Consider the following 27,434-nt stretch of genomic DNA (forward strand, 5'->3'; position numbering starts at 1 on the left):
AGAAATTTAGGGGGGTTGTGAATAATCTTTGTATATGAAGGTTGAGTATTCGACTTCCTTAAATAACACTATTTACATGGTGGGAGTCCAACGTAGGGATGTAACTTATGCCCGTGTGAAGATTTGAGGATACGGCACATCATGTCACGTCCAGGATGTCCCAAACGATCATGCCAAAGCAACATAGTGTCCGGGAACTCAGGCATAAGGCCAGCCACACTATGGGCTTTTATGTCGTGAATGGTTGTGACGTACAACCCATTCAGCAAACGTTCCAACTTCTCGTGAATATGTTTCTAGCCATATTCATACGAAGTGATACAACGAAATTCAGAACCATGATCTTCAGTGGTTTCAAGATGATATTGATTATCTCTAATATCTTTAAAACTTAGCAACGTTCTTCCGGAACGTGGAGAATAGAGTGTCTCCTTAATGGTTAGAATTGTACCATTAGACAACATGATACGTGTCTTTCTGTATCCTTTAATTAGGTTGGATGAGCCTGAGCCTGATAGAGTTGTCAAATGAGCTTTCTTGGGTATGAAGTTAGTAAAATAGTGTCGTTCATGCGTGTTGTTGCACTATCTGCCATACAACTAACTTCCCCACTAGACATACCTAGAAATAAATTGATTAAATCGGTCACATGTATAAATATAAGTTATTTCATTCAATTAAGCAATTTGAGAAAATAATATCCATTCAAATAAGAATCCATAATTCAAAACAAACCAAAACCAAACAAATTATTCCAAATACTTAGAAAAATTGTTCAAAATTAAACCATAAACCTAGCAAAATTAGGGGGGTAGGGCCGGCCACTCCTAGTGGGTTCGGCCACTAGGGGTAAACACCCTAACAACATGTCTAATTTATTCATTCATAGGTGCTGACGCCTCCTGGAAATATGATATCTCCATTGATGTTGTTGCATCTTCTGGATGATCCACCTGTGCAAACTTAGACTCATGACGAGAATGATATTTGGCAATAGCCTCAGGGGAAGCTTGACATACACATGACTAATGATCCCTTGATCCACAATGATAACACATGTCCAGTTCAATAAAAGCAGCCTGAATTGGAGCTTTGCCCTTGTTCTTGAAGTTTGTGACCTTAGGGGCGAGTAGTGGACGTTGCTGGGTCATATTTCTTCCTTTAGGTGCGGCACTCTGTTGACCTTGGACCCGTGGTTGGGCTTGCTGCCCATTGCCATGGCCATAATGATTCTTTTGTCGTTTATGGCTGCTAGAATAGGTCGCATGCATTTCAGGCACGGCGTTCGAGCCATTGGGTCGAGCTTGATGATTCTTCATCAAAAGCTGGTTCTGCTTTTCAACGAGAAGTAAAACAGATATCAAACCCGAAAACTTGGTGAATTTATGTGCCCTATATTGTTGTTGCAGGATAATATTGGTGGCATGGAAGGTCGAATAGGTCTTCTCCAAGAAATCTGATTCGGTTTATTCCACTTTGCAGGATTTCAACAGAGAACGAATTATACAAACTTCAGAGTTATATTCATTCATGGACTTGAAGTCCTGGAATCGAAGATGCTACCAGTTGTGTCTTGCTTCAGGCAAGTATATGTCTTTCTAATGATCGAAATGGTCGGCCAGAGCAAGCCAGAGGGTGAGTAGGTCCTCCTAAGTAAGATACTCAGTCTGCAGTGCATCATGAATGTGTCTTAGGATGAAGATCATTGCAGTAGCCTTCTGAACTTCGTCAACAAGTTTGTTGGTGATAGGTGCCTTGATGGTGGCTTTAATACCCTTTGCAGTAGGATGGAGCTTCACGTCTTCAACCCACTTCAGATAGTTTCTTCCAGAGACTTCTTGAGCGGAGAAATCGAGCTTGTTCAAGTTCGACATGTCCCTAAAACGGAGGGAGAAAACGTGATTAGTCATATGGTAAGCCATAGACATATATCGTAGAACATACATGTTCTATAGACATGTAGTGGTTTAATTTATGCATGAAAACTACGAGTTTCATGTGGTATGTTTTGAATAAAAACTTCGGGTTTCAAAGGCACTAAATTTGAAACTACAGGTTCAATTTAGTTTTGTGAACAATTAGTTCATAATGAGATGTTCTTGCAAGAAACACAGAATGAAATATACTATCTAAGTGTAGTGGATTTGAGGTTCTTCGGGAACTCAAGTGTGAGAGCTTCGTTACTATGAAAGTATGTGACAGTTCAAAGTATAAAAATAAATTATTGAATCGTTAATGTCCAAAAGTGATCTTCAGGTCAATAATTTTGGATTTATTATCAGATTAATGGACTGCATGTCACTTTTAATTAATTTAATAAATCAGGTCATACGGGGTTGATTGTATAAGCTAAATAATATTAAAATAATATTATTGGATCGAAAATATAGCCCCAAAATAATTTTGGGCTTGGTGTGGTGTCGTGGGTTAAGAGGCATGAGTTTGGGTGCCTTAAGCATAAGGCGAGGCCCAAAGGACTTTGGGGGTGGACTACAGGCCACGGGTCCAAAGAAAAAATAGGCCTAAAGGCCTTATAGGAATAGGAGGAACCCCAGCCGTAGCTGGGTTCTTCATGTGGACCGAAAAAAAATAGGGGTCACGAGCAAGCCTAGGAAAACTGGGCTGGAGGTTGCATGTGCGCGGGACAAGACCCAGCCCCATGGGCTCGGTGACGTAGACCTATGGAAAAGACCCAGCCGAATGGGCTGGTGGAATCGGCTGCGGGTCGAGGCAACAGCAAGGTTCAGCAAGCAGGAAGGCGTGGAGACATTGGTATAGGTAGGGCTGCAGGCCCGTGGTAAAGAGACTCAAACCAGGCGCATGTCCTGGTTGTTTACACAGTGCCATAGTGGTGCGGTGGGTGTGCCGCACCATGTCCAAGTTCCCCTTTTTTCTTTTTCTTTTTCAAAATCCCTTAGGGTTTAGGAAAAACCCTAAATATGCTACTAATTTAATATTGTACTTTGACTCATAAATTCCACATAACAATTTAATTGTGCGATGCATGAAACTTATACAATATATATATATATATATATATATATATATATATATATCGAAAGGAAAATATAAACATAGAAGGGTCCATGCATCATGGGGAATGTTTTCATGCTTCGTGGACGTTTCAAATATCTTCTTTTATTTTAAGCGTACCTGATTAGCAGAAAATGAATAAACCTTTGAATTTGGTGGATGATAGCCTCCTCCAATGATGCTTCAATTCCTCAGCTTCTGGCAAGAGAATGCTGATAATGTGTTGTAGGCCTTTGATTGAACAATCTAGGGTTTAGAGAGAGAAAGGGGGCCGGGCACTATTAGAGATAAGAGAGATTGATTTAATTGTGAGATGTGTTTGATTCACCTCATTGTGCCTTTATTTATAGTAGTATGAAGGGTAAAACCTTTCCCTTTAGGATTACAACATTTAATAGGTAATCTAGTCCTAATAGGAATATAAAATACTTTCCCAAATTCCCTAGAATTTACGCAATCACATTCCTATTCTAAATATGACTGCAACATGAACATCCAAGATCAGCTTTTTAACAATTTTTGGTGAAAATATCCAAAAAGACAAAGTAACAAAGCTAGCTTTGGAAATTGGGAATCGGTGCTTTAGTAACTCTGTCGGTCATCTCCAACCAACCCAGCTAAATGGGTCATAGGGCCAAAACTAGTTTGAAATGACACAAAAACCGTCTCAAACTGAAGGCTAGATCAAAGGGCTTGTGGGCCCCATAGGGCCAAAAAACCAAAATTATGCCCACGGGCTGGCCATTTCCAGCCAGCCCTCCACCCTAGCCCACTTAACAGCCAATGGCTACCTGGAGTTAGTATGACACCAGCTGCCAGCTAGCAACAACTAGCTAACGTCAGGTTATCGTTGGAATTTGATTTGTTTTTCCTATAAATATCTAAGCCATTCCTACACCATTTCTCACATCATTTTCATGATTCCATACTATCTTACCTCTTCCAATAATCGTTCCTTTAATTTTTTCAGTAATTTTCAAATGGCCACATCTACAATGAAAGGAAAGGTTTGGACCTGAAAAGAAAATAAAGCTCTTTGCAGGGCTGATAGATGGGTCTCATAAGATAGTGTCAATGGTAGTTCTCAAACAAGTGAAGGTGTTTGGACTCGTATATCCAAAAAGTACTATGAGTTTCTACGAAGGCACCACTCCACCGAACCCCCGAAACCACGAGAGTTGTTTTTCAAAATGAAAAAAACATCTTCAACCAAGTTTGAATAACACTTGAATCTGGAGGGTTACTCATGTTAGCAACACGTGTCACTTGAAATTTTATCCGAAAAATTATTGAGATTATATAAAGATAAGAATTAGGAGGCATATTCATTTGGCGACAAATGACACTCAAAATATGTCCGAAATTATTATTTTAATATGTAGTTTAATTTAATTAACCATATTAATTCCATTAAAATAATAAATTATGTTTGGCCTATGGCCCTTTGGCCCCTTGGTTAGAGATGGTATAAAATATGGCCTTACATTGTTCATTAAAATATAATTTCTTGTAGGACCATAAGGCTAAACATAGCCCTTTTGCCCTCATTTGGTTGGATATGGCCTTATGTGCAAACCTATTTTCCAAGAAGCGCTAAGGCCTTTAATGAAACTTTCAAATACACAAAATGACCTTAAGAAAATAAATAATTTACACATCATACCAATTGGAAAGACATCGCCGGCCTTAACTGGAATGACATCATCGCCGAACCCTCCACGACATCGTTCAGTACTCCCAGCTTCAACAATCACCATTCTTGGCCCTTGATTCCATACCCTATGACGTTGTTTCTACCTCTGGCCTTCCTCTCATCCCTCGTTTGTCCCCTCTCGCTCCCAACTGACAAAACCAAGCCGAGAAACACCATATCTTTTTTGGCAAGACCATATTCGAATTCGAATTCGATTTTGGCAACGTGGACTTGCCCAGATTGCATCGCCAATAAGTTATTTTCTATACATCTAATTTGCCTTAAATTTGAAGCTTCGACCCATACTCAAGTGACTAATATGATCCTTGTCTTCTTCTTCTTACCAAACTAGTCTTGCAGAACCCCCAACTTTTCAAACTGCAGATCCGTTCCTTGAAAATCACATCAAACTGTAGATCCACTCCTTTCCCTTTCCCTCTCCTGAAAAACATTTCAAAACTCAGTAAGTGAGATGAGAGGTTAGACGGAGAAATGAGAAAAGAGAGAGGTTCGGCGAAAAAATATTATCTGAATGACTCTGGAAATTCTAGAGAAAGATTATAAATAAAAAAAGTTATAATTAACAAATAAAATAAATCATTATATTGTTAGGATTTTGGCTCATCAAAGTTAGTTCTATTTTCTTTAATTAGAATTGTATTAGGGAAAGTAAAGCTGTACCGATTATTTTCCTAAAAGGACTAGGAAAGAATCAAAGTTTCCTTGTACAGTTAGATTAGGAATCCCAGAAGTTAAATTAAAATAGGTAAGAAAGTGTACATTCCTATTCATAAAATAGGAAACTTAATTAAAAAAAAAAAAAGGCATGTAAACCACACCCTATACTTATAAATAGGGTGCGGCAAGGTTAGGGAAAGTGTGAGAAAAACTAGAGACAGCCACTGGAAAGAGAGAGACAACCGCGAGAAAGAAAGGATTAAATATAGGGTTTGCAAAAATATTGTATACTTTATTATTAATCAAAGAAGTCAGGGTTTCTCTACCCAGGAAAATCACATAAGGACGTAGGCAAATGTTTTGTTGAACCAGCATAAATCTTATGTATTTCTAGCTATTATCTAATTTGCTAAGTTTAGTCTATTGTTGGATACATCAAAAAGCGTGATCCAAAGGAGAGTTAGAATTATAACATATATTACATCCAACATCAATACCCTTTTTAGTCATTTAACATAACCACATCAGTTTTATATAAAAGTTCATCAAACAGTCAAACATAACTTTTTTTGTTGAAAGAACTTTTACAAAAAATATTTGTTTCTAATAATTAAGGATCATCGAAAGGAATAGTCACAATCTTTAAAACCCTAAATCACATCAACACGAATATATATTAACCTGGCATTTGTGTCGTGTTTTCAGTCTTCGTGTTGTTTTGGTGTCATACTTGATATCTTAATGGATTGTATCGTGTAACACTCATTACAATGAACGAGTAATATGATCTGACCTAAACTCGACCCACTAATATTAACAATTAATACAACCCGACCTGTTACCCATCAAAGAAAAAATATTTTAAACCAATAGATAATCAAACGAACAACATAATACTTGTTGATGCATAAAACAGGAGGTCTTGGAACAACGTAAATCCGACCGTGAATTTGCAAGAAAGTAAATAACACAAGATGTACCGTGGTTCACCTTAATGGTTGGGCTACGTCCACACTGATATTGTATTTCTCTGAGATGTTGAAGAGGGAGAGAAAGAGAGCTTCTGAGGCTGAGAGAACTCTTCTTAATCTCAGAGGCTTGAGGGGATGAGGAGGCTTTGGGGATCTTAGGCCTAAGAATTGGCCTCTCCTAATGAGAAGAGTGAGGAGTCCTTTTATAGAATAAGGGCTCCTCACTTATTACATATTTGCCCCTTCATTTATTACATAATTACATTTGAGTCCCCCGAGTATTTATATGAGATCTAAATACGGAGGCCCTAAGTATGGTACAAATAGTAGTCCCCCAAGTCTTCAGTCAAGAGAGTCTTTTGGTTGAAGACTTGAAATTTAGTCCATATATGGGCCGAAGTAACTAGATGTCATTTTGAACTGATACTCGATATGAGGCGATGCTCAATCTGAAATGATGCTCAATTAGAAGTAGCACATGTTGCGAGGCTGCTCGGCTTATGGCTTATGTTGCCTTGGTTGGCTCGGCTTGTGGCGTTAAAGGTGAGGGAGTCCCTTTTATAGAATAAGGGCTCGCTCCTCAATACATAAGTGATGGGCTAGAGTTGATGCTCGTGGTGAGGTGGTTGCTCAGCTGGTGGTGATGCTCTCTAATGATGGTGAATGAGTTCTTTTTATAAAATAAGGGCTTGCTCCTCAGTACATGAATAATGGGTGCTCTCTAATAAACGTGAGGGAGTCCATTTTATAAAATACATGAATAATGGGTTCTCTCTAATGAAAGTGAGGGAGTCCCTTTTATAAAATAAAGGTTCGCTCCTCAGTACATAAATAATGGGCTAAGTCCCCTAAGTATTTTTCATGAGGCCCAGTTGAGACCCAATATATGGTACATTGTGTAGTCCCTTAAGTCTTCAGTCAATAGAGGCTGTTGGCTGGGGACTTTCAAATTCAATCCATGTATGGGCCGAAGTGGCAGTTGTTCGGAGGTGGTATTTGTATATCCTGCACTGAAGCTTTGTAGGTGAAGCTTTGCAAGTGAAGCTTTGAAGCTAGAGCTCTATAAATGAAGCTTTCGAAGTTGGAACTTTTGTAAATGAAGCTTTTGAAGCTAAAGCTTTGTAAATGAAGCTTTTGAAGCTAGATTAACATGAGTGATGCTCATGAATGTTTATGTTGATTGACATGAGTGATGCTCATGGATGTTGACATGAGTGATGCTTATGAACGTTGACATGAATGATGGTCATGAATGTTTATGTATGATTGACATGAGTGATGCTCATGAATGTTTATGTATGATTGACATTAGTGATGCTCATGTATAATTTTGGAGTACTGGAAGTACTTTTGATCACCTGGTTGGTGATAATAGCGGCAGGCTGTCGAATAATTTTTGTAGTACTGGACATACTTTTCATCACCTGGTTGGTGATAATAGCGGCAGGTTGCCGAATAATTTTTGTTAGTACTGGACGTATTTTTGGTCACCTGATTGGTGATAATAGAGGGCTTGGCTCTTTTAGGCATATGGGCCTTCGCCTTCCACGAAACATTCCAGCCCATTATTTTGGGCTTTTTTTTATTTTTTTATTTTATTTTTATTTTTTATTACCCTCTGATGGGGTTATACAGATGTCTCCGAAAGATAAGAAAAATAAATCACATCATTAAAAAACAAGACAAGTAAATCACACCATTCTGGTGGGGTGTTTATTCCTTGCTTTTGCAGTGTCCCTATGTGCTCTCGCAGAGGAAAGCCTCCCTTTTGCTTTCTGCTTTTTCTTGGTTTTTTCTGCTTTGCTTTCGCTTTTGTTTTCTACTTTTCTTTCTGCTTTCTGCTTTTGTTTCTCACTCCATTTTCAGACATCTTTTGTTTATGCTTTCTGCTTTTGTTTCCCACTCAATTTCTAGACATCTTTTGCTTTTTCTTTTCTCTTTCTGCTGCCTTAATGGTTGTAATTCCACTTGCATACATGAAAACGCATTGGCGTGGGCGTCGGTCCCAGTTCCCTCGTTGGAGACGACACCTTTCCGTAAATTCCATCATTCACTCTAGATGAAAATATGAGGAGAAGAGCATGTCCTACCTTCCAACAATAAAATTTTCCAGCTGGGCATGCAGATGTATCAGGCCCGTCAGTGCCGTCAGGGCAATCGCAGAAGTCGTCATTGAGCTGAGCCCTGCTAAATTTCTTCTCAACGTCCACATATCACATCACAAATTCCATCAACTCGTTCGCTCTGACTCAGTGATTTAGTGCCGAGTTGACTCAATTGAACCATGAGCTGGCTTAGGAAGATCGAGCTCGTTGAGTCCTACTACTGCCCGCCGCCCCCATCGCTGCTTCTTCTCCGAGAGACCTCCACTTTTACCGCTCCCAAAATAGGGGACTACTGGTTTTTGTAGATCCACCTTCGAGCCAGCCAGAGGAAGGCTGATGTGGGACATATGCCAACAAATTTATTAGGAGAACTCAGATCCTCACGTACCCATTTCAGATCCTCCAGTAGAAAATTACCGTTCTGCAAATCTAAGGTGTTTCTTGTATGCTTTTTAGGGAGTCGTCGATGTTACGGAAAATGGTGGCGAGGTTGAATCCGGTGTCCATGACGGTGTCGAGCCGGGCATTTTTCACGGCGAGAGAGTTCTGTCTTCCAAGCAGCTTCGCACTCAGCGACCTCGCGTTCCCGCTCTTCGATGTGGCTCTGCATCTCTCACTCCTTCATGATTCTATTTTGGATATCGGCATCCAGAGCTTCCTTGAGCTCTTGGACAAACTTGTCCACCACCAGTTTGATTCTCAGAGACATCTCATATTACCAAAGGCACGAGTCTAATTGCTGAACCCTAGCGCGCTCACTGAGTCATCGACACGGTCTCTATGTCGGTTTCGGGACTGAGGACGACGGTCCGGCCGGGTGGCGTTTGCCGAAGAATGAGACAAACGAGGATGAAATTGATGAAATTGTTCTTCCAGAGAACCAGGATGAATCAGATGATGATAAATCAAGCACTAGAGACTCATGTATCGTCAGATCTAAGAGTGACGGCTTGGGAAAGTGCTTGTCTGATCTGAATGAACTTGATGGGGTCCAAGGTCTCCCCGAACCACCCCATTGCTTCTGATTCTAAGCAGCGCCCTTGATGAACCACGGATCTACATTTTTCCCATTGAGAAGATATGGGTTTTCCCGAAACAGTTTCTGAACTCCAATAAGGTCGCCAGACTGAACGCAGCTGTGGATGGTAGTGGCTTGGCGGATCTCGATCGTTGATCTGGGCGTCAATGCATCATTCCCTCCTCTCCCTCCAGTGTACTTTTGGATGGTGGCGTCGGGAGGGAGATAAGATCGGCGACAAGAGGCCGGAGTTTGGCGTCCATGAGCTTGGTGCAAGTCTCACAGACAACCTTGTTGTCAGGGTCTTAGGCAAGGTATGGATCTGCAGCTTTCCTTCATTTTTTGCTGCTTCTGATTTCAGAAGCTTAGAAATTGAATGAGTTGGGTTCTGTTTCGTTTTGTCCTTTGACTTGGAAACGATGAGTACTGACTACGACTGAGGGGAGAGAGAAAGAGAAAGGTTGTTGGGTTTCAGAGTTTTTTTTTGTGATTTTGCAGATTGACGGTGGCGAGATTTGATGAAAAAAATGAAAAAGAACCGACATAGTTTTTTGTGTCGATTCCCACAGACGGCGCCAAATGTTGATGCACAAAACCAGAGGTCTTGGAACAACGTAAATCTGACCGTGAATCTACTTGAAATGTAAATAACACAAGATGTATAGTGGTTCACCCCAATATTTGGGCTACGTCCACACTGATATTGTATTTCTTTGTTTGTGAGAGGATTGTGAGGGAGAGAGAGCTTTGCTCTGAACCTTAGACCATTTGAATATGAAAGTGAGCCCCCCAATTGTGAGGGTGAGGAGGCCCTTTTACAGACTAAGGGCTCCTCCCCTTTTTACATATTTGCCCTTTCATTTATTACATAATTACATTTGAGTCCCCGAATATTTATACGAGGTCTAAATACGGAGGCCCTAAGTATAGTACAAACAGAAAACATGATGTTTTAGAGGATGCAAGAAGATGAATGGTTCAGATCTTTGATATTACCTTTAGAGTTTTACCATTAGTGAAATATTGCTCAAAGTTTATCATGTCTCTAGAAACTATTTAACATGGACTCATATTTTAGTTAACCGTAAATATTGGAATGTGATATCAACGATTCGAGCTGTTCATTTTTCTATATATGCTAAAGATAATTCTGAAAAACGAAATTCGGTGAGAAGAATAAAGCATAAACGACAAGCGATGGGTTAAATATAAATCCAAGGTTTATGGATTATGGTGTCAAATTTCGAAGTTGACCCATTTACGAAAGTTGTAAAGCTTGTCATTACAAATGATTGTATACTTATATATATATATATATATATATATATATATATAAATGTTTTTTCACACTTTTACAATAATGATGGGGGTTTGGAGGGTTTTAAAAACCTAAACGACAATGTAACTATCGTATACTTGTGGAGGATGTCATCACGGGCGTTTATATATTTTTCCCACAATTTTCACACTTGTACTTTAATTAATTTTTATCTATTTTGAACTCCCCTAAAATACTATTCATGAGGGTTTGTAGGGTTTTAAAAATTCAAACAACGATGTACCCACCTCAAAGAGTAGATGAGCAATCACGAGTTGCATATTTTTTGACATTTTTCGCACTTATAAATTAATTTGTTATAATGTTTAATCTCACTTTTAAAAGGACAAAATATTTATGAGTATGAGAGAAAGTAAAAAGCTTTGTTAGGTACTTTACTCAAAAATTGGAAGTCTGTCTGTACTAATACTATATTAGTTTATTTGAATTTTGGACAGTAGGTCAAGTGAAATTTATCCTAGTAATGATAATTAGATCCTTCATAATAAAATTAAATAAGTAAGTAAAACTTAACTTTATAACTTGTACAGAATAATAATAGAGTAATACATAATATAAAGTATATACTATGGCTATTGTATTTTATGGTAATTTTATTTAGTAGTTTAATTAAATCATCAACATAATTTTTTTCTTAACGGGTCGAAACTGGTCATCCATGGGTTACTCGCGTGTAAACCCGTTATTAATAGGTTCTTAAAGAATGACCTGATACTGACCCGATTAGTTATCGTGTTAATGCAAAACTCGTTAATTTCGTGTCATATTAACGAATCGTGTAAAAAATTGCCAGGTCTATTAATATTATGCTCAAAACTAAGCTACGATTCACATCACATATTGTTTAAGGTGTGCCGAATTTTTATATATCATGGTTGAGGTAGCAATAAGCTCCCTCCATCTTGTGACACATCCAAAATCAATTTAAAAATTGATCATGGGATTTACCTAATTTAGCAATAATAGAAGATAATGAAATTTAATTTGAGAATGCATTTGCCATTTGTCAGCAATTTGATCACGTTACTACAAAGACAAAATCTGGAAAAAGAAAAATGAAAAGTTGATGGAGGATTGATGGGTGAGTCATGAATGAGGTCCTAAATCTCTGACTCAGCCATGACCACGACTCGAATTGCTTGCCCACTTTCCTTTCTAGATGTTGCAATTTTCCTGCCGCTTCCTACCCATACATACATGATGATGCGATCGATGGCATGCATGCAATGCATACATGCATGGTCATGACATACATGGGCATACTTATGATGATGTGGTGGGTCCTGAATAGTTTGAAAAGGGTTTAGGGTTTTTAAGATCGGGTGGGCTCTGGGTATATTGAAGGAAATTTTATTGGAAATCATACTATTTATTTTTATACCCAATTGACTCTCTGCATGGAATCATACTTTGGTTGAATCATACGACTTACCTCAACCTTTAGTTTCCTAGTAGTGTACGCATAAAACTACGAGCAATCTTTTACAGAAAAAAAACTATAATTTTTTTGTTATTTAAAATTTAGAAGATACGTACTATTGGTAAGTTGTTCAATAATTAAACTCTTGTTGTGAATCTATTTTTGTAATTTAACATTAGTTCCTAAACTATCTCATTCATATAAAAAAAACCTACTCAATTATCTAATCTTTTCTTTACCGCATTTGTTGTTTTTTTTTTACAATTTCATTCCCAGAAACTTGGATACGAACAGAGGGGGAAAGTGGGGATGGCAAAGCTTGAGATTACAAACATGAATTTTAGTGCCACTTAAACAATTATCTAAATTATCTTCTTATAATTAAGAACTCTAAATACTTGTGTTCAAGGACCTTCCTTTCTACGTATAAGTTCCATCTTTGCTCTCATTGGTTCGTTTTTACCCAATTGATTTGTAACAGACATTCATATAACTTGGGTCACAAACCTACATATAATTACTTCGTTGTTACATCACTCTCTCGGATTCTTCGACCGTCACAAAGTGACAAACTTTTGAAACAATCAAATCATACATGAAAATTAGATAAAATATTCAACGCAAATTTGGTTTAAGATTTATTTGATAAACAGAAGTTTACAACCAGAAAAACCCAAGAGCCATGGTTAAATTTCACATGAAAAACACTTAGAATCGGATTCTCTCTCCTTCCGTTCATTTCTCTCATACTTTTTATTTTGTCTTTCTCTTTTTTTATAAAAGAAATTAACATAAAGTGTTGACCTGACTTAATTATTACTGTTCAAATATAAGAGGAAAAAAAAAGGAAAAAAAAAAAGGAAGAGAAAAATCCTAAACATAATGGTATTTATAAACAATATAAAAAATATATATAAGCTATTGGAATTTCAAGTTGGGTAGAAATAAAATTAATGAGTTTGGTATCGATGCATCGTCAGAATTATGTACTCTAGCCTCCGGACGAGACGCGACCTGTGGGTCCCCTCCGCGTCAGCTGCACAAAGCGCCGAGTTGGAGTTTGAATTTGCACGCCAAGGAGAGGAGAGAGTGTGGGCTAATTTGCCCCATTCCAATACGTCTCTTGCATGTTCTCAAACCCCATTTCTCAAAATTTCTTAGCACGAGGAAAGAATTTAATTGTTGACCTTGTTGTATAGATATTAGGATGAACAGTTAGGGTTCTATAAATTCTCTATTTATGTTTTGAGTTTAGAACATTTTTGTGCAAAATCTTTAAGAATAGATGTCATTTTGTCAATTGATACCTTAATTGTCTTATATTTCGAGATGGGATCATCTTTTAAAGTCATTTGATTAAAACGTAATGCAAGAATGTAATAATTTGACTTGACGTTCGCTATCATTTACCTACTTATAACTCGTTTGCTGAAAATGGCTTGGAAAATAGTATCAAGCTAGACCAAAAACCTTGAATGCTTTAATATAAAACCAAGATCTATGACTTTCAACCTTCAGCTAAGTAGAAAACCTCTAGACCATTAGACTTAAAATTTTGAAATCTACGTACTTTTCTTAATGACTGCATGCTTAATGAAAAGTGAGTAAAACATTGTTTTATTTGTCTTGGCAGCAACTAGTTTCGCCTGATAAATTGTCATCTCAGTCATTTGGTTGAAACTTTGAACTCCTTAAATGTTTTAGTTGCAGCAGCCGGCATTGCAATTGTCTTATTATCCGTACACAAACATGCTAATGAAAAAAAGTCCGAGCGTGAGATATGTTTGAAAAAAACAATTTACAAAGAAGATAAAGTTTGTTTGATTTTTGAGTAGATGATGACTGTAGAACCCTAATTTGGGGAGACACCAACGTGCGCATACTTGAGCTCTTTTTGACATTTGAATTCGATACTGCTTATTTTCTCTTCCTCTTATCTAATAATAAAGGAAAATAATAGTTTTTTTTTTTTTCTGTAGAATAATAACCGATTCCATTTTTCATGATGATAACTGGGACCTAACTACAAGATCAAGATCAAATTACCAAACCCTACAGAGCAATTATGAAGATCAAACACAATTGTTCATAAAAAAAAAATAAACAATAAATAAATAAAAGATCAAACACACTTTAAACAACATATTGCAAAAGCAATGAGCAAAAAGAAAATAATTATGCCTTACATTATCATTTAACTATTACATATCAAAATGAAGGGAAATACCCAGAAATAGGACAATTTCTTAATTTTGGGACAAAAATGGGAAATTTCGGATATGCACACGGCATGCACAACAATCGGACAGAAATATGATTTTTTTTCTACACCTTGAAATGACCAAATTGTCATCCCATATAAATGGGTTATCCATAAATTTTAGCCCTCATTTCTCATTTTGTAGAGAGATAGAGAGAGAGAATCTCTCGCCTAATTCCAGTTTGAAGAACCTTCATCCTCTAACCCACCAATCTTCTTCATTCAAACTCTCTATCTCTTTATTTCTCTCTCTCTCTCCTCTCTCTCTCTATATCTCAAATATGCATAAGAGTTGTCTCTCTAACCTATCCATCTTCTTTGATTTTTACCTTTTCATTGGTAGGTTTTCTGAATTGTGTTTGCTTAATTTTGCTATTTGATTGATGGATTTTCGGAGTTGAAGTGATTGGTTTGGTGTTCCTTAGAGGAGACCCAAATTCCTCAACTTTTATTTTTTATTTTTTTATCCTCTTTCTTATTTACATATGGGTTTTCATTTCTTCTGTCTTCTCCCTCCTTCTGCTTCCTCTCTCGATCCAAATTTACAAGCACTAAAATAGGGTTTGGCTTTTGCTTCAATTAAATGAAAAAATGTATTAAAGGTCAGTTGCCTTTTGGAGAAGAGATAAATTTGAGGGAAAAGAGAGAAATTAGAGTGGAAAGAAGAGAGAATGATATGGACGAAATTGTTTCGAGTACTCATTCGCTCTCTTCGTATTAAGTTCACTCATACATTGTATGCACATAACATATACATGACATGCACATGTTATGCTCATAGATATGAGCTCAATCCAAAAAGTCATAGTTCATAGCTAAAAAAAAACGCAAACAAATAAATGACCCTAAACTTTATATGAAGAATCGAAGATCCATTAATTTGAATTTGGTATCAAATTTGATTGGGTTCAAATATTTCAAGGATTTGAAAATTGCAGTTTGAATGGGCACGAAAAAACCCAACTTAATCAAAGGAAATTGTTTCACGAACTCGTTCGCTTTTTTTCGTATTTGCAGGGCCTGCCTCTGAATCAAAGCCAAAAGTAGTAAACTACGTTAATGCGAAAAGTATCAAAGATGTAAATTCACACCATATACACTATATGCACACCACATGCACATAATATGTACAGTACATGCATATGCTATGCACAGAACGAGAGAAACTTTAACAGCAACGTATTGGTACAATGGACAATTAAAATAAAATTGTTACGTATATAAGGTTACAGTGAGAGTTTGAAAAGTCTTGTTACGTATATCATGTAAGAATATGAACATGAGATTAGGTGATGTGGCATTAGCTATTTGAGACCAATTGGTATAAGAAAACCTTATAAGAAGATGTATACTAGTATTTGTCAATAGAGGATTCTGTTGAAGTTATGAACTGATATGGATTGGGAAAACCTAAGTTGTTTTCCATAAGGATTCTAATAGGAAATCCTCATTCCATTGTGAGAAGGGATATGTGTATGTATATATATAGCGGCCTCTCCTCTCATAGGATTACGCTATTTAAGAACTAAGCCATATTCTTAGTTTGAGTAATTAGCATCCTGACAGAGGGAAGAAGAGCTGATGTGCATTCAAGTTGATCGTGGATAACCATAGCTGCATCCAATGGAAGTTCTTCAGGTTAGTATACTTCAACCTTATATGGATTGGTGTTTTGTATTTTGTTTGGTTGTGATTCGTGTAACTGAATCTTGTTTGTGGTTTAGAGTTAACATGTGGTATCATAGCCTTAGATTCATGTTCTTAAATTCAATCAACAAAATCGATAAAATCCAAATAAATAAATAAATAAAACCGATGTCTTCAGGTTTCGAAACTGGTTCTAGACTTAAAATTGGGTCTAGGAAAAAAACGGTGTGTTTTAATAAAATATGATTGTTTAATTTTTTTGACCATTAGAACTCGAAACCTATCTACTTTTGGGGTTTTTCTTGGATTAGGAATACAACAATTTACCTTTTCAATTTTGAGTTTTATTGATCTAGGTTGTTCAAGTTGTTGTTGAGTCTTCAATATTTATTATAAATGTTTCCCAGCTGCTAGGTATTAATACTCATAGTCTTCTAAACATTGGATTGAAATTTGGATTTTGATCTTTCTTGTCTCGAATATATTCCTTTCATCAGCATGATTTGAATAACAAGCATCATGATTACACTTATTTCTACCTTTCAATCCCATGATTATGCATTTTCTCTAACTATCTGTCAAAGAAAGTTTAGCTTGGACCTTTTGCATACACCGCTCGCTTTATGCAGAAAAACTTGATGAAAAGAATTGTTTGTTTGAGACAAATCTTTTATATTGTTGAGATGGATGTCCATGATTACATAACAATTGATTCTTAATGTTCTAAAAAACTTTTATTCTATATGTGCTTATCAACCTTTTGTTGTTAAGATTATGTATATGGATAATAGTTTTGATTATATGATGTGCAATAAACTAAAGAAAGAAATGTGGAACCTTAAAAGTTCTTTTGTGATTTCATTGTGTTCTTTAGTGTCTTCCATATCAATGAAGACCCTCAATTTAGCTAACATTCCAATCCTCACTGGTGAGGGAAATTATAAGAAGTGGAGAAGGGACATAAGTTTGTTATTAACACTAAATGAGTTTGATATAGCAATTGAAAATCCCAAGCCTGTCATCAATGATCATAGCACTAGAGCTGAAAAAGAAAATTTTGAGAGATGGACAAGAGCCAATAAAGTGGCACTGTCTATCCCTAGAGAATGGTATGACTGATACAATTCGAGGAGGAATCAAGAAACATGATTTGGTTGTTGACTACCTTAATGCAATTGAAAAGAAGTTTAAAGAATCTGAGAAAGTTGAAGTGAGTCAATACATTTCTCTATTGACTACATACAAGATTAAGGGTATTGGTTCTATAAGGGACCACATTATGAACATGACCGATGTTATGGAAAAACTCAATTCAATGGATGTAAACATTGATGAAAAGCAACTGGTATTCATGATTCTTCAAGCGTTTCCCAATAAATATAGCTAGTTAAAAGTTTCCTACAACATTAAAGATAAAAACTAGGACATTGATCAGTTCATTGCACATGGTGTACAAGAAGAAACTCATCAAAAGCAAGAGAAAGGCAAAGAAATTGAGGATGTCAATTTTCTGCAAACTGGAAAGGAGAATAAGCTATTAAAAAATGAAGGCTCTTCTGGTTCTGGTAAGAATTCTAAATCATTTAAGAATTCTAATAAGGGTTTTGAACTTAAGACTAGCTTCTGGTTTTGTTTTACAATTATAGGATGTGCTCTATGTGCCAAAGATGAGAAGAAACTTAATTTCTGCTTCCAAAATTGTAAAAGATGGTTTTTCGTTTGTTGTTGATTCGGTTTTGGGAACTGCTTTTCTATCTAATAACTTGTGGAGTCTAGAATGCTTAGTGGAGTCAAATAATCACTCAGTATTGAATGTTGGTTCCAAAAGGATGCTAGAAAATGACACTTCTTACATTCTCTGGCACAAAAGGGTAGGGGATATCTCTAAAAAAAAAGTAATTAAACTTTCAAAGGTTGAATTAATTCCAAGATTAGATTTCACTATTGCAAATGAGTGTGTTGATTGTTTAAAGGGCAAAATGACTAATTTTAGAAAAATGGATGCTAAGAGAAGTCAAGGGTTATTACAAATCATACACACTGATATATGTGGTCCCTTTCCAATTAAATTTTTTTTATGGGAATAGGTATTTTGTCAATTTCATTGATGACTTTTCTAGGCTTGGATATACTTTTCTCATTGGTGAGAGGTCAGATGCATGTAATTGTTTTATTATTCAAAGAACTGAAGTTGAAAAACAGTTAGGGAAGGTTATTAAAATTGTTATATTAGATAGGGGAGGAGAATACTTTGGAAGGTACACTGAATCAGGGTAGCAAAAGGGTCCATTTGCTCTAAATCTTGAGAAGAATGGCATAACGGCACAATACACCACACCTAGAACACACCTCAACAGAATGGTGTGTCAGAGAGAAGAAATAAGACTCTCATTTGCATGGTTAGGAGTATGATATGATCTAGACTACTAGGTTTCTTATGGGGAGAAACTTTGAAAATAGCAAATTATATATTGAACCGAGTTTCCAATAAGGCAGTTTCAACAACACCATTTGAGTTGTGGCATGGGAGAGTCCCAAGTTTTGTCTACTTTCATGTTCAAGGATGTAAGGCAGAGGCTAAATTTTACAATGCTAATGAAAAGAAGTTAGATCCCAAAACACAATCATGTTACTTTGTTGGCTACTCTGAGAAGTCAAACGATTGCAGGTTCTATATTCCTCAAAACCATACTCGGATCCAAGAAACACATAATGCAGCCTTTCTAGAAGATCAAGGTGCTTCGTATTTGTGAAGGGAAAATTTTGTATTTGAAGATATGCATCAGATTCATGATAACCCTATAGCAATGGATTACACTCAAGTTCCATTATTTCCTCAACAATTGTCACCTGCAATTGAATATTTAAGTGAAGAATTAGGGACTCATGTTGATAACACTATGGAGGTTAAACAATTATCACAGTCTACAACATCAATCCCACCTTCAATTGAACTAAGAAAATCTACAAAAGCTCGAAAAGCTACTACAATAAGTGACTCTATGTACTTACAAGAAAGTGATTTTGATATAGATGACATTGATGATCCTCTTACATACACTCAGACAATTGAAAGTCCTTAATCAGTTCTATGGCACAATGCTATGAAGGATGAGTTAGATTCAATGTTCAAAAATCAAGTTTGGACATTGGTGGAATCAAATTCTGAAAATAGGCCAATAGATTGCATGTGGGTGTATAAAACAAAAAGGGATGCTAATGGTAGAATTGAGAGATATAAAGCAAGGTTGGTTGCTAAGGGGTTCACTCAAAGAGAGGGAATCGATTATAATGATACTTTCTCTACAGTTCCTTTAAAGATTCCATGCGAGTTATCATGTCTTTAGCTGCCTATTTTGATCTTAAGTTACATCAAATGGATGTAAAGACATATTTTCTTAATAGAGACCTACAAGAGGACATTTATATGAAACAACTTGTTGGATTTGTTGAAAGAGGGAAGGAAAATATGGCTTGCAAGCTCAATAAGTCAATATATGGCTTGCAAGCTCAATAAGTCAATATATGGCTTGAAACATGCATCAATGCAATGGTATTTGAAATTTGATCAAATTGTCTCTGCATAAGGTTTTGTAGAGAATAAGCTGGATGATTGCATATATATTAAGTTTTTAGGATCCAAATTCATCTTCCTAGTGCTTTATGTTGATATATTCATCTTGCTAGTTCATGTCCACAATTGCTTCAAAGCACTAAAAGAATGCTAAGTGATAATTTTAAGATGAAAGACCTCGGTGAAGCACATTATGTATTGGGAATAGAGATTGTTCGAGAAAGACAGAAGAGGTTTCTTGGTTTATCTCAAAAAGGTTACATTAACAGAGTATTAGTGAGGTTTAATATGGAAAACTACAACAATGGTCAAGTTCCAGTTAATAAAATAGATAAGTTCACGAAAAATCAGTGTCCAAAAATTGATTTGGAAATGAAGAAAATGCAGTCTCAACCTTATGCTTCATTGGTTGGAAGTCTCATGTATGCAACTATATGTACAAGACCAAATATTGCCTTTATTGTTGGCATGCTAGGTAGGTTTCAAGCAAATCCAGGTGAAGCACACTGGGTGGCAGCTAAGAAAGTCTTGCGATACTTGCAGAAAACCAAAAGTTATATGTTGGTGTATGTTAGAAGCGATTCTTTGGAACTTATGGGATAAATTGACTCAGATTTGACTGGAGATGTGGATGACAAAAAGTCAACAGGAGGTTATATCTTCATGCTCAATGAAGGGGCAGTTTCATGGAAAAGTGCAAAACAAACTGTCATTGCTACACCCACTATGGAGGCTGAATTTGTAGCTTGTTTTGAAGGTATGAAACAAACAACTTGGTTGAAGAATTTCTTGACATATTTAAAGATTGTAAATTCAATTTAGGAATCTATTAAGATGTTTTGTGATAACAACTCGGCTATATTCTTTGCCAAGCGTACTTCCGCTTCAAGGTTAATGGATGTGAAATTTCTTAAAGTCAGAGAACGGGTAAAGAAATGAGTTATTGAAGTCCAGCACATAAGCACTGCTATGATGCTTGATGGCCCCTTGACTAAAGCAATGCCTATTGGAGTATTTAAAAAACATGTTTCTAGGATAGGAGTGCTAGAGGGTTTTGATTAATGGGAGTAATCAAATGTGTTTCAAGAGCTTGGGATTGCAGCTATATGTGATTTGGAACAATGGGTGCAGTTCTGACAAGCTGAGGTTAATTTATACATAGCTAGTTTGCTAGTTTTATTTTGTGTTTTTAATAAAAGTCTTTGTCTTGAGACTCAATGCTTTAGTTTTAAAGTATTGTAGTTCTAATGATGGACTGAGTTAGAATTTAGATTCATTTGATACTTTGGAAAAATAGTTTGTTTGTTTTAAAGTTTATAGTTAAATGAATTTTATTTACTCATTAATATGTTCCTTTTCATTGAAGATTAATATGTGTTATAATCTTTTGAAAAGTGGGAGCATAATCTTGATTCTTTATATCAGCTTAAGTCATGAGTCATATTTGCAGATTGGATATATGTGAGCTTTGAATCAATACTGCATTTTGGTTGTAGTTTGAGATTCTTGGTTTCTGTATTTTGAAATGTAATGAGATGTTAGTCATGATGGTAAATCTTGAATAAGGCTGTGTGATCACTTCTTATAATTGTTGAAAGCCATGCCTGATCTTTGTCTCATTCTCAAGTGGGAGAATGTAAGAGAATATGAACATGAGATTAGGTGACTGGCATTAGCTATTTGAGACCAATTGGTATAAGAAAGCCTTATAGGAAGATGTATACTAGTTTTTGTCACTAGAGGATTTTGTAGTAATTATGAACTGATATGGATTGGGAAAACATAAGTTGTTTTCCATAAGGATTCTAATAGGGAAATCCTCATTCCATTGTGAGAAGGAATATGTGTATGGATATATATAGCGATCTCTCCTCTCACAAGATTACGCTCTTTAAGAACTAAGCCCTATTCTTAGTTTGAGTAATTAGTATCCTGACAGAGAGAAGAAGAGTTGTTGTGCATTCAGGTTGATCGTTGATAACCATGGCACCATCCAATGGAAGTTCTTCACGTTAGTATACTTCAACCCTATATGGATTGGTGTTTTGTATTTTGTTCGATTGTGATTTGAGTAACTGAATCTTGTTTGTGCTATAGAGTTAACATATCAACCACTGCTTAATCATGCACGTGGAAAACATGATACTCGTTGTCATTATTTCATGGACACGCATGACCTTAACGTCTTTTAAGCTTTTTCTTAATTTTGTTTTTCGCCGAGGCCAACTATGTTGTGGTCATACTCACTAAATTCCGAGGCACAACATACGTACATCATAACTAGTGAACATTTTCGCTTCTCATATTAAGATGTAGCCATGCACACCACATTCACATTACAGAAAAAAATTTACAAATTTTTGCAGTTGAACACTTGAACAAGAAATTGTTCCATCCCAGTTTTGTAGCACGTCAAAACTTAAAATTTATTCCACAACCCATACGCCCCAACATGAAAATTTAACTTCTAAGTATTAATTCATCTTACAAACGACCCATTTATTCCATAAATCATTGATTAAGGAACTTGGAACTAAACACCCTACCTTACAATGCCTGCCGAAGCTTTAGTCGCCAGAAAAAATGAAACTTTCCGGCCAAAATAGCAAATATGGTTCAAAACCCAACTCACTCTTCTCACCTCTCTTTAGACTTCCCTCTCTTTGAAATCGGAGCTTAGAGATCTGAGCTCAACCCAGAAACCCAGAACTTAGAGAGCTCTCTTGACATCCCTTTTTTTCCCAAATGAGAATAATGATGCAAGAGGTTGATGATTTTTAGTATTTATATGTGGGTATTTTAGTAATTTCGGTTTTGTGCATGGTATGCATAGCTTGTTCATGGCCAGTTTGTCCTATTTATGTCTCAAGATTATGAAATTGTCCCATTTTGGAGTATTTCCCAAAATTAAATAATAGGTTCCAGCCACTGTTGAATTTCATTAAGGTGTTGTATTTAGAATTGTGGGTTTTTTATCTTTTGTCTACTTTTAGGGTTTGGAGCTTAGGGTTTAAAACGACAACTTTTACCAACTTTCTTTGTACAAAAAGGAAAAGACAAAAAGAGGAAACAAGACTTTTACCTATCCAGTTTTAATTAACTAGTTAATTACTGGTTTGCAAGTTAGTATATTTAGAAAATAGAAAACTTCATTTTGATCTCGAAATAAGATTAACTTTTCAATAATACAGTATTGAAGATTAAAAACTAAAAATAATCATTTGACTCGTGTCCATGTCAGATTATATAGTCCATGTCATATTTTATTATTTTTCTACAAATTTATTATATTTTTAGTATCCCTATATTGCCCTTAGGTGCAGATAAATTTTTAAACATTTTGGAGTTATTGATCCCTCTTATCTCTTTGCATTCAGTTACGATTCAGCTTTCCATCTTCGGCATCAATGAAGTTTTTCCCTTTTTCTCTGCTGATGACGATGTTCACGCTTCATTTCTATATATTGATCCCGGAAATCAGTTTCCCCTTATTGGTTGGATTGTTTCATTATCAATTCATAGAAATCATCCTGATTTTCAGAATTCTTATATAAACTCTTGGGTCCAAAATCAAAGTGAAGCAGTTGTTGTGTTATTGACTGGTGATCCGTGCATTCTAGACTATTTTTCGTTTGGGTTTTCAGCACCAATTTTGACCAGTCCATCCATTCTGGGGTAAGTTCTGTAAACTGTAGAATGTTGTTCTTTAATTCTCTCAAATGTTTCAATTAACATTTTACAAATAGTTGAAGCATGGATTACCTTTGATTGAATTTGTGTTGGGGTTTACATGATCAATCCACAATGCATATATTGTGTTTGATGAATGCTCAAGTGAATTCCTTTTAAATGATCCCGCACATGCGAACTTGGTGGCATAGTCTTACTAATATGTGCATTAGTGACAGTTTTGATGGCAATTTGTACCAAATTCTTTAGTATATCATAACATTAGTTTTACTAAACTGTGCACAATCCCTTCTCTGTATGTCCCTAGTGCACCAAGTTCTATAGTATAATTTTACTAGAGAAGGCATTGTGATTGATGATGCATTCGTATCTTGTGTGAACAAATTGTGTACCTATGCATTCATACATTTTGTTTGCTTTCTTGCTTTTTAGTTATTTCAACAGCAGTATCTTTCTTAACTAAAGAAGTAATTTAGTTCACAATCATATTATGTACAGTACCACAAGTGAGGCACTAATAACAAAATTCAAACAACAATCATTTGTTCAACACAAGAAATACATTAAGTTGTCGGACATACTTTGTTTGTTCAGTTGCCTACTTATAATCCTTTTAAGTTGTTCTTGAGGACTATCTTTTCCACTGGTTGCTTTCAATTGTTTGTTTAGGAGATTTGACCATTTTGTCTCATTCTTAGGTACACATGGTTAGTTCATTGCACTCACTTTTGTTTTATGTTTTATTTGTTTGTAGGAGAAATGGAATTGGCTATCATTGGCAGATGTAACCACAATGCAAAGATGGATTCATACAATATGAAAACGCATCATGGTTTACAAAATGGTTGAAATGTATTAGGTATTACAACAAGATGGATTAAATAAGTCCTCAGGTGAATTCAAACCTAATTATTACTAACGATACCAACTTTTTCATACCAAATTGTTCAGACCTACACTATTGTTGACCCTAAAAACTACCAAGCCTATGTGGCACGTAGACCGAGTAACTAATTAGCTAACTACATCATTCGGTTGATGCGGGCATGCCAACTCATCTGCCAAGCTTGGCTGAGGAGTAAAATATGTTGATGTTACGTTGCGTGCGCTGCTAATTTCTCGATCTTGTGATTGTGGCCGAGGAAGAAACACTCTCGACCTTCGGGTTCTAAAGCTTGAAGACAAAGCTGCTAGTTCTATGAAGTTCACAAATCGTCGACGTCGGATTCAGTCACGATGATTATATTCGTAAGTGTATAAGCACGCTAAATCAACACCAGACTATATGGACACAAGTATTCAAAGTAGATGTACGTTTTGATCATAAATGTGGTTTGGCCGTCAGAATGCCGAACTCTAAATCCAACTTGTGAGTATCCAATCATAAAATAACTCGGCGTTCAACGCACCAAGTCTGGTGATTCGTAACACCTCACTTCATCGAGAAGGTTCGTGAGATGACCTCTGCTAATAAGGATTTGAAAACCCTTCTCGACCGAGACTTGGATAGATAACCAGTCGACCTTGACGCAGTGTTGTTTATCCAAACTGAAGGTGCTTCACGGTCGGCTGATTCTGCGGCCACAGTGTTGTTTATCCAAAGTGAAGATGTTCGCCGGTTACCTTCACAGTGTTGTTTATCCAAACTGAAGATGTTTGCTGGTGTCGGCGAAAAAGAAAATAAAAATCTCAAGGTTTATTAAGAGGTTTCGCGTAGAGTGAGTGTTTCCGCAGGGCAGTTTATGTGTTGAATTGGAGGGGGCTTGAATGATGCACTCCTCCCTCTATTTATAGTAGAAGATTGAATCAAAACTATACTCGGATTAGGACTCCTTACCCCGATCCAATTTTATCTCGACCAATCCTACTCCGATTAAGACATTGAATTCAACCCCTTATCAAGCCGCATTCATTCCCAAGTTTTAGCATCCTCATCCTGCCGAGACTCCTTATTGTATCAGGATTCAACTACCCCATCCTGATAGGACACAGCCGGACCCGGAGCAACGCTTCCGGGCCGAGAACAATTCTAAACTCGGCCCAAACCGGTATTTTGGGCCCAAATAACTATAAACATAATTATCTGAAAGTGTGCCCAAATTGAGTTTACCAAATTAAACAGACCCAAACATCATAACGTAAGCAATTGAATTCACAACCTAATTGACCATTCCCAAGTTTTAGCATCCTCATCCTGCCGAGACTCCTTATTGTATCAGGATTCAACTACCCCATCTTGATAGGACACAGCCGGACCCGGAGCAACGCTTTCGGGCCGAGAACAATTCTAAACTCGGCCCAAACCGGTATTTTGGGGCCAAATAACTATAAACATAATTATCTGAAAGTGTGCCCAAATTGAGTTTACCAAATTAAACAGACCCAAACATCATAACGTAAGCAATTGAATTCACAACCTAATTGACCATACCGAATCAAATGGACCAAAACGTACAAATCGTACCTATCTGACCATACCAAATTGATTGGTCCTAAATGACAGTACAAAAATTACAAAAAATAAATAAAAACAAAGGATGGCATTGCACAGCCAGCAAAGACAAGGCCATATCCTCATTCCCTTCCCAACTAAGATGCATAATATACTATTTTTTTTGGGAACTTTAACGAAAAACACCCGGTACTGTTCACTTTAATGAAAAACCATATTTTTACACTAAAAAGTCAATCCTGGTACTATTCACTTTACCCTTTATTTTGTCCTTATCATTAAAACTCAAAGTTTTTAAACCCTTTTCATTAGTTTTCCTATTTTTCAATGAGCTTTCATCCCCCTGCTTCACATCTTATTCTACTTGCAATTTTGCAATGTTTAAATCTCATTTATCTTTACGCTGTCTCAAATGAATTCATTTTTTTTTATAGTTTTGGACTTAATAAATTAAAATTGAGAAAAGATAAATGAAAAGAACTAATTGTATGTAGAGAAAATGACTGTAACGAAACTATATAGTGTACCTAACTAACCGTACCGAATGGAGATGACCTAATTGACCATACCAAATGGAGAGGACCTAAACAACCATACCGAATGGAGAGGACCTAATTGACTGTACCGAATAGATAGGTGATTATAGGCTAATCTACATAACTTGAAAAGGTTAATAGACTTAGAAATGCACTAAAAGCAATATAGCTTGATCGTTATGTCTAAACTTCTTCCTAATTGATTGAGTTAAAGAGACAATCCTTCTATGTCTCACATGGCAAATAACTCGGTTAGATAAAGGTACTTTTGTGTGTAATTTACTATATTGCACATAAATTTTGTTTTGATTGCTTTTCTTTTTTACTAGACAGTTTTAATTTGGCCTTTTCACCCTCTTTTGATTGACAAATAAAGTTTTGTTAAAATGCAGTTTATATTATGAAAAATGAGATCTCTTTTCGGATGATTTTTCGTTAAATATGTATTGAAATAAGTTAAATATAAATTTGAAACTACGCAATTTGGATACAAATACAGTAGATAATGATATGAACCTTTATACCAAACAAAATAGTATGACTTTGGCGTGTGTTTTTGTTTGTTCAACCTGGAAATTATTTGTTTAATAGTAGTCGTTTAAAATTTCAAATTTCAACTAAATAGACAACGTCTAGACATTAATATGACTTCAAAATAGTTTTTCGTATGACTTTCTAGGCATCATGAGATCCTTAAGGGTGCGTTTGTTGCACCGGATTATCTCGGACTGGACTAGTTTCAGGGACTAAGCTGAACTGGCTTAGAATAGACTAAGATGGACTAATTTAGTAAAGCGTTTGGTGCAGTGTCGGACTAAAAATCAGGATAATGAAAAATAGTGAAATTACAAATTTTAACGATAGAATTACATCCAACTCAACTGCAAAATGCCCACAGTCAAATCAAATGATAATTACATTAAACTCAACAACAATTGCTTGGAAACGAAAGAAAATATTGAGTTTTTGTGCATTGTAGCATTGCAATTTGCAAAAACAAACAGCGCTTTCCTACAAC

General features: G+C 36.2%; 1 protein-coding gene and 1 long non-coding RNA gene across 2 annotated transcripts in view; one reads left to right on the top strand and one right to left on the bottom strand.

The window, feature by feature from the left end:
• LOC126593026 (uncharacterized) overlaps positions 1–27,434 on the bottom strand; it is a 103,646-nt gene that overhangs the window by 28,390 nt on the left and 47,822 nt on the right. The gene's annotated exons all lie outside the window — the stretch shown is intronic.
• LOC126593029 (uncharacterized) lies at positions 15,851–25,788 on the top strand. The gene is made up of 3 exons (XR_007612856.1): positions 15,851–16,155; positions 23,280–23,413; positions 24,183–25,788. It is a non-coding gene; the product is annotated as an uncharacterized LOC126593029 (long non-coding RNA).

Source organism: Malus sylvestris, chromosome 12, assembly GCF_916048215.2.
Source record: "Malus sylvestris chromosome 12, drMalSylv7.2, whole genome shotgun sequence".
NCBI classification, from domain to species: domain Eukaryota; kingdom Viridiplantae; phylum Streptophyta; class Magnoliopsida; order Rosales; family Rosaceae; genus Malus; species Malus sylvestris.